Source organism: Amphiprion ocellaris, chromosome 2, assembly GCF_022539595.1.
Source record: "Amphiprion ocellaris isolate individual 3 ecotype Okinawa chromosome 2, ASM2253959v1, whole genome shotgun sequence".
In the NCBI taxonomy this organism is placed as follows: domain Eukaryota; kingdom Metazoa; phylum Chordata; class Actinopteri; family Pomacentridae; genus Amphiprion; species Amphiprion ocellaris.
Window position 1 is genome coordinate 10,277,143 of NC_072767.1, and position 15,893 is coordinate 10,293,035.

At 44.7% G+C, this 15,893-nt stretch overlaps 1 protein-coding gene and 1 long non-coding RNA gene across 14 annotated transcripts in view; both read left to right on the top strand.

Annotated features, from left to right (window-relative positions):
* The window catches only part of mast2 (microtubule associated serine/threonine kinase 2), a 224,736-nt gene that overhangs the window by 92,736 nt on the left and 116,107 nt on the right, over positions 1-15,893 (top strand). The gene's annotated exons all lie outside the window — the stretch shown is intronic.
* On the top strand, positions 6,489-10,681 carry LOC111562483 (uncharacterized). Its single transcript, XR_002745595.3, has 4 exons — positions 6,489-9,358; positions 9,764-9,860; positions 9,988-10,106; positions 10,259-10,681. It is a non-coding gene; the product is annotated as an uncharacterized LOC111562483 (long non-coding RNA).

The window sequence follows — 15,893 nt, forward strand, 5'->3', positions numbered from 1 at the left end:
TAGCGCAGATGGGGTCAGTGTGTTGTCTTTGCTGGATTTCTTTTAGTCTTTGTGCTGTAGCTGGTAGACATTGAATCACAGAGTCCACAAACACTTTGACCTCTGACTCATTCAGTTCATCCTGTGTCAGCATGTGTTTTACTGGTGCTCTTGAGAGTGTGTCTGCTGTTATTAAGCGCTTATCTGGAACATGTACAATGTCAAATGTGAACTTCATTAGTCTAAGGCGAAACCTCAGTACTCTGGGTGGAAGCTCGTCCAGTGCTTTTGTGCTTAGCAAAGGGATGAGAGGCTTGTGATCTGTTTCCAACTTGAACCTCAGTCCATGAACGTAGGGTGCTAGTCGTTCGCATGCCCATGTGACTGCCAAAGCCTCCTTCTCTATTTGAGCATAGTGTTTCTCTGCTTCTGTTAAGCCTCTTGAGATAAACACTATTGGCCTCCATGTTCCATCCGGTTGTGCCTGTGTGAGGACAGCACCGAGCCCGTATGATGAGGCGTCAGCTGCCACACACGTCTCTGCTGTTAGTGAGTAGGGTGCGAGAACACATTGTGAGCTCAGTTCAGTTTTCAGTTTCTGACAAGCGTCTTTCTGCGGGGCTCCCCAGTGCCACTCATTCTTTTCACTGAGAAGGTCCTTTAATGGTTTTGTGTACGATCCAAGATGAGGGAGAAACTTTCCTAAGTAGTTGGCCATGCCCATAACTCTCCTCACGCCTTCTGCATCTGTCGGCTCAGGCATCTCCATAATTGCTCTGACTTTGTTCGGATCTGGAGACACGCCTTCAGCTGTAACACAGTGTCCCACAAACAATATTTTATCTTTTGAGAACTCACATTTCTCGTTCAGTGTCAGTCCTTCCTTCCTGAGGGTCTGTAGCACTTTGTGTAGTCTCTCGTTGTGCTGCTGCACATCTTCTCCAAACACGACAATGTCATCCGCGTGGCAAACAACTCCCTCACACCACTCCAGCATCTGTGACATGCGACGCTGAAAGTGTTCTGGAGCAGATGAGATCCCAAATGGCAGGCGGTTAAATGCATGTCTTCCAAAAGGGGTGATGAATGTCGTGAGAAGCCGGCTTTCCTCGGCCAGCAGAATCTGCCAAAACCCAGATGTGGCGTCCAATTTTGTGAAGACCTTTGCTCCGGATAGCATGGCGAGTGTGTGGTCTACAGCCGGAAGGATGTGTCTATCTCTCCTCACCCACTTATTCAGATGGGTCATGTCCATACACAGTCTTATTTCCCGGCCATGCCTTTGGTGCTACCACCAGTCCAGTGCACCATGGTGTGGGTTGTGTCACTCTGGATATAACTCCCATTCGCTCCATATGCTCCAGTTCCACTTTAACTTTGTCCCATAGGGGCAGGGGCACTCTGCGTGGAGTTGACAGGGCATATGGGATGGCTCCTGGTTCCAGCTCAATTTTGTAGGGCTCCTTTAACTTCCCCAGTTCAGAAAACACTGTTGGGTACTGAGCTTTAAAGTCTTTTGACTGTTCTTGCACTGCATTGACATGTTTTATGAGCTCCAGTGCTTTAATTGCAGGAAGACCCAGCAATGGCTTGTACAGTTCATTAACAACATACACATCTTGTATAGTTGTCTTCTGATCCAAGGTTAGTTTACCTTTAAAGCATCCTCTGACATCCAGTTTCTGTTTGCCTGGACCATACAGTATTTTGCCTGGCGGTTGCAGTGTCCCATGTTTCTGTAGGGAGTAAATGCTGCTTGGGATTGCTGTAACACTTGCTCCGGTGTCCAACTTGAAGAGTGTTTTGTCCTGATTTAGGTGAACTATGTCACTCCACTCTTCCTCCCCCATGCAGTCCATTTCACCCAGAAATGCAAAATCCTCTTCATCTGCACTCCGGCTGTGAAGTTCTGTAATGTTGTGGACCCCCCCAGCCGATCTGCATTTCTTAGCAAAGTGTCCTTTCTTGTGACATCGCCTGCATTCTGCATCTCGCGCTGGGCACTCAGTTCTTGAGTGTTTCTTTAGCTGTCCACATCTGCTGCACTCACATGTCTTGATGTCTATTTTGTCTTTAAAAGTCTTAAATGGCTTTGCAGGCTTTTTCTGGATTGTCTCTATTTGTCCTTGTTGATTTTCAGCTCCTCTTAGGACTGGCTGTTGTCTTTTTATTGTTTCACTTTGTCTCACTTTTGTCATAGCTTTTTCCAAAGTTAAGTCTGCATCCAGCTGTAGGCTCACTGATAACTTTACATCTTTTATGCCCACAACTATGCGATCCCTTATGAGCTCATCTCTCAATGTACCAAACTCACAGTATTCGGCTAGCGTGTGCACTGCTGTTATGAAGGACTCCACACTCTCCCCGGGCTCTTGGCACCTCCGGTTGAAGCATGCGCTTTCGAATATGACGTTCCTCTTGGTCACACAATGCGCCGTGAAAGCCGCTGTTACTGCATCATATGACCTCTTCTGAGCATCATCCAATGGCAGGACATTTAAAATGACCTCTGCATTGTCACCGGCACCGTACATGAAGCTGTTTACTTGAAACTCTTGAGACTGCTTATCTAGTCCCGACGCTATTCTGTAGCGCTCAAACCGCTTCAGCCATCTTGGCCACTCAGAAACTTTTGCAAAGTCGAACCTGCCTGGCGCCGCTGGCTGGGGCACGGCTGCTCCGCCATCTCCGTTCTGCCTTCGCGCCGCGTCCTCTTGACTCATTTTCGTTGGTTTTCTTCTGACACCATGTTACGTTAGCGTTATCTGGCTTAACGTTATACGGGAGACACAGACGACACCATGGTAGTGCATAACGTGTTGTTCTTTAATGCCAGCCTTCAAGTGCCACAACAATATATGTCCGTGTGGGAACACCAGCCATCACACACACACATAATAGTTCCGCTTTATCCAACAGAGGGTGTAAGGATAAACAGTGTTAGAAAAGTGTAACAACAAGGATACACTGCAGAAGTTCTAAGTCTAGGCTTTAAACTCACAGCACCTGAACCTTTTGAGCATCTAATTACAGGTACAGTGAAAACTGATAAATACCAGCTCTCCTGCTGCATTGAATATAACATCGCCTCTATTTACAGTAAGAGAAAACTACGTGACTTGTAGAGTGTGATGAACCGACAGAGACAGAATGAACACATGGTGTCTGAATGAGATCATCAGTCAAATTTAATGTCACCTACACGGAAGTCAGTTTGACCCCTTCAAAGACAATTAGATTCTCCAAAGTAAAATTTTTTGTAGCAAGAGAAGGTATTTATCAAGATACTCCTATAATATTTGCCTCATTTTTTATGATGTGTCTTGTTAACATTTGGAATTGTCCCTCTTGACCCCTCTGACATTTAGTCAAATGTAAATTGTACAAAAAAGAATTATACAAAATAAGTGTTTTAATTTTAATTGGTTTCAGAAACACCAGTTTTGTAAATTGAATGTGTCATTCATGAAACCAAATGCCATATCCTGTTAAAGATTTTTAAATGTAAAAATTATCATGGCATGCTTTTTTTTTTTTTTTTTGCTGCTGTTGTTTTTTTATCGACATTTATTGTATTACAAAATTAGTTCTTATTAACAAACACAGATGCCCGGTGTAAACCTTGTTAAATTTTTTGTTAAAGTGAGCTTTATGAATGGAAACTTTAAAAGTTTCTTAAACTTAAATGTTTTCTACAGCTTGCTATGATAATATAATAATAGAGTCCCTTTCAGGGTTAGAGCTTGTTTAGATGTTGAGTGAGAAGATATTGTAAAGCCACATTCAGCCCCAAGAGCAGGTGAAACTCAGCTTAGAGGGCTTAGCCAAAGTTTAGTTGTTGGCTGGATCTCGTTGTGTGCTCTCGTCGGATGGATGGATGGAATAAAGAAACTAACAGGAGTTTTGCTGTTAGTTTTTTTTGTCTCACATACAGTACAAACCGACTCTTACACTTTAATCCCTCTTCTGCCACTTTGCTTGCTGTTGTTCCACTTGTTTCCTTTTTGATCAAGATGTCGCTGATTGAGCGGCAGCCAGTTGCAGCAGCTCTGACCCTTCTCTTTGTTTATAGCTACTTTTTCGCACTTTTAGCTTTCCTCTACTGTTTCTTTTCTACAGTCGTCGCTCCGGCAAACGTCCATTCCTTGGTGTTAAGCTGGTGAGACTGCTGCTGTGTTTTTTACTGTTTTCTGGACTCTTAAATACCGCATCAGCGAACACTCTCGGTCGTAGCCCAGCTGTTGTTTACACAGGGGAGCAGCTGTTGGCACTTAGCCAAGCTAGGCTACATCCCGAAGCACCATCGGAGATCCCCGCCAAACTACGGAGCAGAAGGAGGGGATGCAGAGCTGGAGTAAAACGCCGCGAAAGGAGACGATGGTACAAACCATGCCTTCCATCTGTCATCACTGGAAACATGAGGTCTCTCCTAAATAAGACGGATGAGCTAGCGGCGCTAACGCGGCTACAGCGGGAGTACTGGGAGTGCAGTCTACTTCACTTCACAGAAACCTGGCTGAACGAGCTAACCCCGGACTCACTGGTGCAGCTCGATTGATTTCATCTGATCAGAGCAGACAGAGACATGAGGGAGAGTGGTAAGGAGAAAGGCGGGGGAGTAGCGATGTTTGTAAACAAGTGGTGTAACCCTGGGAACATTTATATCATGGAGCAGCGGTGTACCAGGGACATTGAGCTGCTAGCTGTTAGCATCCGGCCATACTACCTGCCGAGGGAGTTTTCACATGTTATTGCAGGAACAGTGTACATCCCTCGCTCGGCCAATGCCGACTCAGCCTGTGAGCTCCTCCACAGTGTGGTTTCACAGTTATAGACAGCGCACCCTCAAGCCTTCTTCCTCATCACAGGGGATTTTAACCATGCTTCCCTGGCTGCCACGCTCCCCACCTTCCATCAGACTGCCCCACCAGGGACAACAAAACTCTGGATCTGCTCTATGCAAACACAGCAGATGCCTACAGTTGCTCCCCCCTCCCCCCGCTTGGCTGCTCAGACCACAGCCAGGTCCATCTGCTCCCTGCTTACACACCTCTGGTGAAAAAAACCCCAATCAAAAAGTGTGTGAAGCAGTGGTCTGAGGAGGCCAGTGAGGCACTCCAAGACTGTTTTTACCACCACAGACTGGGAGGTGCTCTGTGAGCCACATGGACAGGACTTTGACAGTTTAATGGACTGCATCACAGAATACATAAACTTCTGCGTAGAAACCATCGTACCCACTAGGAGGGTACGGTGTTTCTCAAACAAAGAGCAGGTGACTCCTGGGCTGAGAGCCTTGCTGCTGGAGAAAAGGAGGGCCTTTAAGTCTGGTGACAGAGAAGACCTGAGGAGGGTACAGAGGGACCTTAAGAGAAAGATCAGGGAGTGCAAGGCCAACTACAGGAGGAAAATGGAGGATCAGCTGCAGAACAACAACACGAGAGAGGTCTGGAGAGGACTCCAGACCATATCAGGGCAGGGCAAGGGCAAAAAGGGGGAGCCTGAACCTGGGGACAGAGACTGGGCCAACCAGTTAAACCTGTTTTTCAACAGGTTTGATACTGGTCTCATCCCCTTCCCCTCCAGCCTGAGCCTTGTCCAGCCGGCCTCCAGCTCCTCCTGCCTGCTAGCTCCCTCCCCCTCACCTCCTTTCACCACCACCATCTCTGGGGCTCTCCTCTCTCCCCCCATCTCCACCTCCTCCTCCTCCTCTCTTCACACCAACAGTGGATCCAGGTGAGAATACAGCTCAGGAAGACCAGAGCCAGGAAAGCCATGGGTCCTGATGCCATCAGCTCCAGACTCCTCAGGGACTGTGCAGACCAGCTCTGTCAGGTGGTCTGCTACATCTTCGACCTAAGCCTGAGACTGGAAAGAGTTCCTGCCATGTGGAAGACTTCTTGTGTGGTTCCGGTCCCAAAGACCTCGTGCCCCAAGGAGCCCAACCACTACAGACCTGTGGCCTTAACTTCTCACCTGATGAAGGCACTGGAGAGGATCGTCCTGAACCATCTTCGCCCCCTGGTGAGTCCAAACATGGATCCCCTGCAGTTTGCGTACCAGCCAGGGATTGGGACGGATGACGACATCCTCTACCTGCTGCAGAGATCCCTGTCTCACCTGGAGGACACTAGAAACACCGGGAGGATCACGTACTTCGACTTCTCCAGTGCCTTCAATACAATACAACCCTCACGAAAGTAGGGATTTTTGTCTGTAAACAGCACTGAACATTTCCGTGGAATTTCAAGTTAATGGCAGTGCATTGCAATTTGCGGGCAGCACAAAAAACTACCGAGAAATGCCAGGAATTAACGTGGACGGCTGATGTCCCGGGGGGGAGCTTTCCAGTGTCAGTGAAAATGCTGTGAGCTATACAAATGCAAATCAGAGTGGTGGGTGTGGAGGGTGTAAGGTAGGGGGGTTGGTGGGTTTGGAGGTGTAAGGTAGGGGGGTTGGTGGGTTTGGAGGTGTAAGGTAGGGGGGTTAGGGGTGGGGGTTGACTTTTCACACTTGCATTAGTTTTTTTAAGAGAAAAAGGACACACAAACAAAACTATACAGTTTATACTTTATTTGAATCAGGGTTCATACAGCTTTTATAAAAGTAAATAAAAGCACATCACAGGCACTTTTCAACACTGTGAAAATCCTAAATCTCAAACACCATGCAGAGCAGCATGACTACAGTCACCTTTTCTCTTATGTTGCTTTCCTGTACAGTGGATGTGTTTACCACACATCTTCCAGCAATGCCCTCAACAGGTAGAAATGATGATGGACATGAGGTGTCTGTTCCCCTCAAGTTCCAAACTTCTACCGACTTTCCATAAAAATGTCTGTTGGGATGGTGATGAAGCCTGGAAACTCCTGCAATTACGCGTCTATATATAGTACTCTCTGACCTGACATTAATGGCTATGAACTGCTTCATAATGGCTGGTCTTGTTTCTGTCAGAGGTTCAAGGATGGATTCCTTAAAAAACACCATCTAGCAAATACAGACCTGATCAAAATCTTAAGACCAGTTGAAAAATAACTAGAATTTACCTTTTGCACATTTGGATCTTAATGAGGTTTTAAGTAGAGCTACAATATGCAAAAGCAAGAAGGGGGAGTGAGACAAAAAGCACTTTGAAAAAGTAATTTATTGAAAACAACAAGTAAACTGAAATAGGCTGTTTATCAGCTGATCAAAAGTTTAAGACCACAGGCTATAAAAGCCCAAATCTGCTCAAAATTCTCATCTTCTGTCAGGCATTCACATGTTCATGCCCCCCTGATGGCTAAAGCTAAGAACCTTTCTCTTCTTGAACGTGGTCGGATCGTAGAGCTGCATAAGCAAGGCCTCTCGCAGCGTGCCATTGCTGCTGAGGTTGGATGCAGTAAGACAGTCATTCTAAATTTTTTGAAAGATCCTGAGCATTATGGAACAAAAAAAGTCAAGTGGTAGACCCAAAAAAATTACACCTGCGCTGAGCCGGAGGATCCGATTGGCTGTCCGTCAAGACACAGGGTGGTCCTCGACCCAAATTAAGGCCCTTACTGGTGCCGACTGCAGCGCAATAACCATCAGACGGCATCTGCGGGAAAAGGTTTTCAAAAACAAAAAATGAATTCAAAGACCTCGTCTCCTACAACGCCACAAAACTGCGCGTTTAGACTTTGCCAGGGAGCATCAAACATGGGACAGTGAAAGGTGGAAAAAAGTTTTATTCTCTGATGAGAAAAAATTTAACCTTGACGGTCCAGATGGCTTCCAACGTTACTGGCATGACAAGGAGATCCCACCTGAGATGTTTTCTACCCGGCACAGTGGAGGGGGGTCCATCATGATCTGGGTGCTTTTTCATTCAGTGGAACACTGGAGCTTCAGGTGGTGCAGGTCGTCAAACGGCAGCTGGTTACGTGCAGATGTTGCAGCGGGCATCCCTCATGACTGAGGGCCCTCGTCTGTGTGGTAACAGCTGGGTTTTTCAACAGGACAACGCTGCAGTTCACAATGCTCGCTTGACCAAGGACTTCTTCAGGGAGAATATCATCACTCTTTTGGACCATCCCACATGTTCCCCTGATTTAAATCTCATAGAGAACATTTGGGGATGGATGGCAAGGGAAGTTTATAAAAATGGCCATCAGTTCCAGACAGTTGATGCCCTTCGTGAAGCCATCTTCACCACTTGGAGAAATGTTCCCACCAGCCTCTTGGAAACACTCGCATCAAGCATGCCCAAACGAATTTTTGAAGTGGTTAACAAGAACGGTGGAGCTACTCATTACTGAGTCCTACTGAGAACATTTTTTGTTCTGGTTTGGAGAGTTTTTTGTAATTTTTTGAGCGATGGTCTTAAACTTTTGATCAGCTGATAAACAGCCTATTTCAGTTTACTTGTTGTTTTCAATAAATTACTTTTTCAAAGTGCTTTTTGTCTCACTCCCCCTTCTTGCTTTTGCATATTGTAGCTCTACTTAAAACCTCATTAAGATCCAAATGTGCAAAAGGTAAATTCTAGCTATTTTTCAACTGGTCTTAAGATTTTGATCAGGTCTGTACATATGCTGACCTTTCTGCTCTAAATCTGTCATTCAAATATGTTACAAGTTTGCATGAAATGGCAAAATGATCAACTGTAATTACAGTGTTCAGGGTTCATCTGATGATACATTATCAACACTGCATGCACACTACCAGACAAAAGTTTGGACACACCTCATTCAATGGTTTTTATTTATTTGTATTATTTATACATTGAGATTAATACTGAATATTAACTCTTTTTGTTTACAACATAATTCCATATGTATGTATGTACTGAATGAGATGGTGTGTCCAAACTTTTGACTGGTAGTGTAGATCAAGCTCATCTAGGATGATATGACAGAGGCATCACTGTAAGGGGCAAAGCCTTTTCTTCTTTTGATTAAAGAAGTTCATCTTGCAGGCGTAGAGAAAATCTGTTAACCTGGAGAAGTCGGCATGTTACTTTAAGGAATGCTGCGTCACTGACGTCATCACGTTAGAGTTGCTCGTCCAATCACACGCGTCGTCTCGCAAGAACCGCGCGATACACGAACAGACAAAGAAGTCGTCTTTGTGAGTTTCTACAATGGCGGCCCGGTATCACCAGTCCGACTCACCACAAACTCCTCACATAGAACAGCCTGAACATGACCGACTGGTTCCAGTCAGACCCGCGACAGACACTGAGAAGAAACTGTTGAGCATTATCAGCGGGCTGTATGGCCAAAGAGGCCCGCTGGAGCAGAAGCTGGAGCAGAAGCTGGAGGAGAGGATAGCCGCAATGGAAGCAAAATTAAACACTTTCTCCAGCGGCGAGGAAATTCAGCGGAAAAGAGGAGAGCACAGTCCTAAAATTGCGGTAAGAATATATTCCATTTGTGGGATATTTTTAGCGAGTTTTAGCACAATGCTCTGAATTGGTAACGTTAAGCAGTGATAGCATGTTGTCCTCCGTCTTTGTTAACAAACGTGACTTTATTTTTGCCTTTTTGTACTTTTTGTACTTTTAGGAACAAGGGTGAGACTGTTTTACTCTTTTTTTCTTTTTCGTTTCTTTTTTGTGAGAAAAATGTTTACTGTAAGCATGTATAATAGTTCTTTGTCAGCTGAATGCACACAAATTGTTGTACTGTAGATTGTAAACAATTCATGCATCCATTCAAATTGTGTCTGCTAATTTAAAACTGTTTTAAATGACTTTACAGTTGACTCTGCAGTTATTCTGCTGTGAGTAGTAAATGAATGTTCTGATTTATTTTCACAGACTGGGCTCACCTCACAATGAGACAGTCAGGACATATTTAGTTAAAACTTTGGCTGAAGTCCAGATGTGGAGGATGTGGAGACAGACGTCCTTCTATGTAAGTATCCTGTTTAAAATTGTTCTAAATTTTTCGATTTCATCAACAGAAACAAAAGCTAACAATAGCTGAAAATAGCAGGAAATAATAATAAAGCTAATAACGGCTTCATTTAACTGTTTTCCAGCTGATTGTAAAAAGCTTTTTGAAACTCTACGGAGGAACTACCACTACAGTCAACCCAACATGGCGGATCAGGCGGAGGCCATGAAGTCTTCTGCCCCGAGTCACCACAGAAGAAAGAGGGTAAGAGATATTAGTTTGATTCATTACATTGTGTGTTTTATACAAAATGTGGTTAGAATAGTATTGCTGGTCACTATGACATTATTTTTCTGTTAAATTATTAAATGTATTGATTTCCTGTACTGATTGTGTTCACATCTGCTGGATGCCAGGAAGACAGTCCTTGCTCCCGATGAAGAGGACTTCTGGAAGGGCATCACAACTGACATGATGTCAGATGAAGAGGACGGCAGCGTTGACGGGGTGCGTGGATGGATAGTATGGCCTCCATCCTTCCACAGCCAGGAGCTTGCCAACCTGTGTGCAGCCCTACAGGCTGGAGGCTGATGTAAAGTACACAGCTCTACATCACAGGTGTTTTCACAATGGACAGCCGTCTGATAGACTGAAGCCACTGAAGTACAACACGGCAGCAGCCAAAAAACATTTTAAGCCAGAGCTGATGCTTGAGACCAGCCTGGAGTGAGAGATGAACTTGGTCAAAATTTTTTGTTTTTAAAGACAGTTTATTTTAATTTTGATTTCGGATTTCTGGAACTCAGGACTGTTCAATAAAGCTCTTGTTTTTCAACATGTCTCAACATGTCATATTTTTTCCTTTCCAATAAATTAATGTCATTGATTGTAGGATAGCCCATTGGTTAACAAGTATGCAGGTAATTATACACTATATGGCCCATATTTATTAATGTCTTATTAAAATATTAATAATAATAAGCATTATTATTGTGTGTGACTGGGGGTGAGGAGGTGGGGGTGGGGTGGGGTGGGTGGGGGGGCTGGCGGGGGGCGGGGATTTGACCAGTAGCAACAGATCTTTCAACCAATCATGACACAGTTTTTTTTCTGCTGTCATGTCTTGTTTCATCCAATCGTAGTCCTGAGTCATGCTAGACAGGCAGGCTAGATGCTAATTAGTTTTCACACCTCTGCCATGCCCCAGGTGTGAAGTCTCACTCCCCCCTTGCCCCACACACCCACCCCCCAACTCCACAAACATGATTCATTCAAGGTATTTCTCCTCACCCGCCAACTAGGAGTTCATAGCCTGAGAACAACCAATAACTGTGGGGAACTTAGTAGGTTTTCAGTGATTCACAGGGTCGATAATCTGGCTTTTCATGCAGTGCACTGCTGAGGGTGAAGATGGAGAGAGTGGGGGTCAGTGACCAGCTGGCTGCATGGACCATGGACTGGCTCACAGACAGACCACAGTATGTGAGGCTACAGGACTGTGTGTCTGATGTGGTGGTCTGCAGCACAGGAGCACCCCAGAGTACAGTACTCTCACCTTTCCTCTTCACCCTCTACACATCAGACTTCTGCTACTCCACAGACAGTTGTCATCTCCAGAAGTTCTCCGATGACACAGCCATCATAGGATGCATGTCAGAGGGGAATGACTGTGAGTACAGGAAGGTCATCATGGACTTTGTCTACTGGTGTGAGCAGAACCACCTCCAAATGAACGCCAGCAAGACAAAGGAGATGGTGATCGATTTCCACAGGAAACCCTCATACACTCCACCGCTGAACATCCAGGGACTTGACATTGAGAGAGTGAGGACCTACAAGTACGTGGGTGTTCACCTAAATAACAAACTGGACTGGACAGATAACACTGACTCTCTGTATAAGAAGGGTCAGTGTCGTCTATACCTGCTGAGGAGACTCGCATCATTTGGTGTGAGCAGGCCACTGCTGAAGACCTTTTATGACACTGTGGTGGCATCAGTGGTCTTCTATGCAGTGGTGTGCTGGGGAGGGGGGTGCTCTGAGTGTGGTAAGAACAGACTAAACAGACTGATAAAAAGAGCCAGCTCAGTCTGTGACTGCCCCCTGGACTCCATGGAGGTGGTGGGAGAGAGGAGGGCTCTGGCCAGCTCTGGCCAAACTGTCTTCTATCATCAGAAACACCCCCACCCTCTGCATCAGACTGTGAACTCCTTAAGAAGCACCTTCAGCAACAGACTGGTACACCCTAGATGTAAGAAGGAACGCTTCTGCAGGTGGTTTATTCCAGCATCTGTTAGATTGTACAATGCCGCACTATAAACTCCACCGTGTACTGTTTACCGCTGCACTTTTTTCTTCCCCCATTTTAGACACGCATCCTCCTACTTATGTGCAACAACTGATACCTCATCCTCTTGTATATAATCTTCTACATGATATTTATAAGAAAAAAAGAAAAAAATCATCTGTATATAATGTTTTTTCTGCAATTTTTGCACTGTTTCTTTTTCTTATCTGTTCCTGCACTGCCTTTATACTTTTTCTTTGGAGCTGCTGTAACGGTGAACTTTCCCCACTGTGGGATCGATAAAGTTTATCCTTATCCTTATCCTTCCTACGACTCTCTCTATGTCCCACCAGCAGACTTGACTAGCCAATTAGAAAGTAGCTATAGGCTCATCCGGTATCCACAGTGATCGCTAAGAGATTAGTATGAGCTCATTCCCTGAACAAAAAGTGAGGTAGGCCGAGTGACTAAACGGTAGCCAGAAGCACTTCATATCCCCACTTCATCCAGCTAGTTGTAGAGACAGACTGGCTTTCTGTTAACAACATACAGTCACACTGCATCCAGCAGTACCATGTCAAAATATGAAATCAGAGCAATGGGGCACTGAAAACTGGAAGAGTTCAGAGAGAAGAAGCTAAAAACTTAAATACCTACATGTAAAAGTGTGTATTTGTAACATTACTGGACTCAGTGGTGAAATGTCTAGAACAACAACCCACAGTTTCAGACGTCAAAAAAAAGACAAAAGGAGCTATATGATGATTAAGGGCTAATATTTCGATGCACATAATGAACTTTATCATGCATGCTTTCCAAAAAACTTGAGAGATCTAAACAAAAAGGAAAGAAGATGTTTAATGCGTTACCTTATTTTTAAACCAAACACCCTACTTGTCCTCTTACACAGACAGTAGTGACAGCTGACATGAAGCAATATCATACATGGTGTTTTGTACTAACAAGGTGAACTCACACTCATCTACCTAAATATATGTAAACCCTGATCTCAACCCTCCTGCTATGCAACTTTACTGACATCACAGGGGAAATGAAAACCCTTCTTTGCAAATAAAATTAAAAAAGGAAAGGACACCAAGGGAAACTATAATGGACCTCCTCCTTCTCACTCCTTCCTTCACATTATCTAATGTTCAGTTCATCCACCTTGCTGCATTTGGCCAGCAGGGATGGAGTAAAACAGAATGTCTAGACACCACCCTATCTTTCCTCATTGCACACACACAGACACACACACAAACACACACAGCCTCAGTCCTATTGCCTTTGGACAATTTCTTTTCTTTCGATTATACTCAGCAACAACAAACATGACACTGTGCAGTGTGTTTTGTTTGATAGTGCTCCTTTATTTTTTTGTCATGGCATTCAAAAACAACAAAGAAAACAACAAATAAAGACAATTTGCTCCTTTAATTCACAAGACATTTAGGGTCTAGACTAACTCTCTGCACTAGTTTGTGTGGTGTTCATTTTTTTTCACACAGATTGACAGATCCTCAGAGATATGCACTCCCAGGTGCTTGAAGCTGCACACCCTTTCCACAAGTGATCTGTTTATCCTTTGCTAAGTCCACAATCAGCTCTTTGGTTTAACTGACGTTCAGCAGTAGGTTGTTAGTCTGACACCACCATGACAGACTGTGAGCTTCCTCTGTGTACGTCTGCTCATCACTGTCACTGATGCATCTGACCACGACTGTGTAATCTGCAAATTTCACAATGACGTAAGAGCTGTTTGTAGCCACACAGTCATGTGTATAGAGGGAGAAGAGCAGAGGACTGACTACATACATGGGGGGCTCTGGTGTTCAGGGTGCAAGGTCTGGAAATGTGTCTGTCCACCCAGACCACCTGTGTTCCAGTGGATAAGAAATCCAGAATCCAGTCACACAGGGAGGTACTCAGTCCCAGACTGGACAGCTTGGTGTACAGTTTGGAGGGTACAATGGTATTGAATGCTGAACAGAAATCAACCAACAGCATTCTCACATAGTCCCCTCTCCACCTGTCCAGGTGGGTGATGATGGTGTGCAGGACCTGAGAGATTATGTCATCAGTGGATTTATTTGACCATTAAGCAAACTGAAGTGGATCTAGAGAGTTGAGTGAGGAACTGATGTGTTTCCTGATTATTGTCTCAAAAAACTTCATTATTTCAGAGGTGAGCTACTGGGCGGTAGTCATTTAAGCAGGCTGGAGAGGCATTTTTTGGTTCAGAAACAATAGTCAGCGACCACACAGCGACTCAGAGAGATGTTGAACAGTATTATGAATACTGGGACTAGTAGGTCAGTGCAGGACTTAAGCACTCTTCCTGGTGTGCCTTGTGGACCAGCTGCATTCATGATCTTAACTCTCCTCAGTGTCCTCTTCATGTTGCGCTGCTCTGAAACAGTGATTGTGTGTTCTGCTCCAGCCGATAATGAACTGTTGGCCATGGCAGTTAGCATACTAGCGCTAGAGACTGCATTAGCGCTAGTGCTTCAAACTCTATGTAGAAAGCATTCAGGTCATTAGAGCAGTGTCTGCACTTACCAAGATGGGTGATCTCCTCCTGTAGTTCTTGATCATCTGCAGCCCCTGCCATAAGTTTCTGGAGTCAATTTGTTGTTTCTGTACTCCACTTTGTCCCCGTACCTCTGCATAGCGTGCTTCACTAGTCCCACTAGTTTACTAGCCCTAGTATTAAATCTGCCCCGGCTTGAAATGTTTAAATACCGGAGGATCTATAAGCTCTGACATTAATGGTTCTGTTAACTGTACTTTAGGAAGGGTAGGAAGATCATTGCATTGCACATTCTATCTCATCACTGTAAGACCTGTCTGACGTGTCCAAAGCAGTGTTCTGTCTGTCAGAGCTACAGGCTTACCTGGTGTGTGAGGGGTGGAGCAGCTCTGTCAGTTACCTGCTGCTCTGTGCAACACACATACACAAGTGAGAAATGTCCATAAGTATGATTACACTTCACTACAGTTGATGCAGAAAGTGTTTGTTGCCTCAAGAGCAACAAGTCATTTGCATGTCAGAGCAGAAACACTATCAAACTGTAGAGAGGATTCTGGTGTTTTGGAGGGTACACCAGCTGTTGTTTATCATGAAACAAACTCCGCCATCTTTGGACTTGCCAGACTCCTTTGCCCTGTCCTTTCGGAACACAGAGGAAGACTCTGACACTGGCCGAATGACTTGGTCCAGCGTCAGAGGAGTGAGCCATGTTTCTGTCAGGCAGACGATATTACAGGTCCTCACATCCCCCGTTTAGCTAAGTGCACTCTCGAACCAGCATTATGTCATCACAATACACATTGGGTCATTCTGCCTCAATTCACCAAATGCCCCATGCCTGGTCATCTTCAGTTAGAGATCATCCAATTTGTTTTCCAGGGACTGGATCCACAGTGCTTTTTCCTCCTCCATTTTTACATAGTGTCACAGTTGTTTTCCTCAGTGTTATGCAGGATCTCACCTGGCCACTTCTGCTTTTGTGGGAAAAAAAAATAATTACTTGATTGTATCATATCTTCTAGAAGTGTGTTACAGTCATATGATAGTCTATCCGAATAAACTGATGTTGCATAAGTGATATTAAAAACACAACAGATAAAGTAAACACACAGCCTTAACAAAGCAGTCGCGACAGTGGCTGGACATGGCCGCAACATCTTTAATATTGTGTGTTGCAATTCTGTGATGTTATTAACATCTAAACTTGAGTTACATCTGTGTTTGTGACCAATTT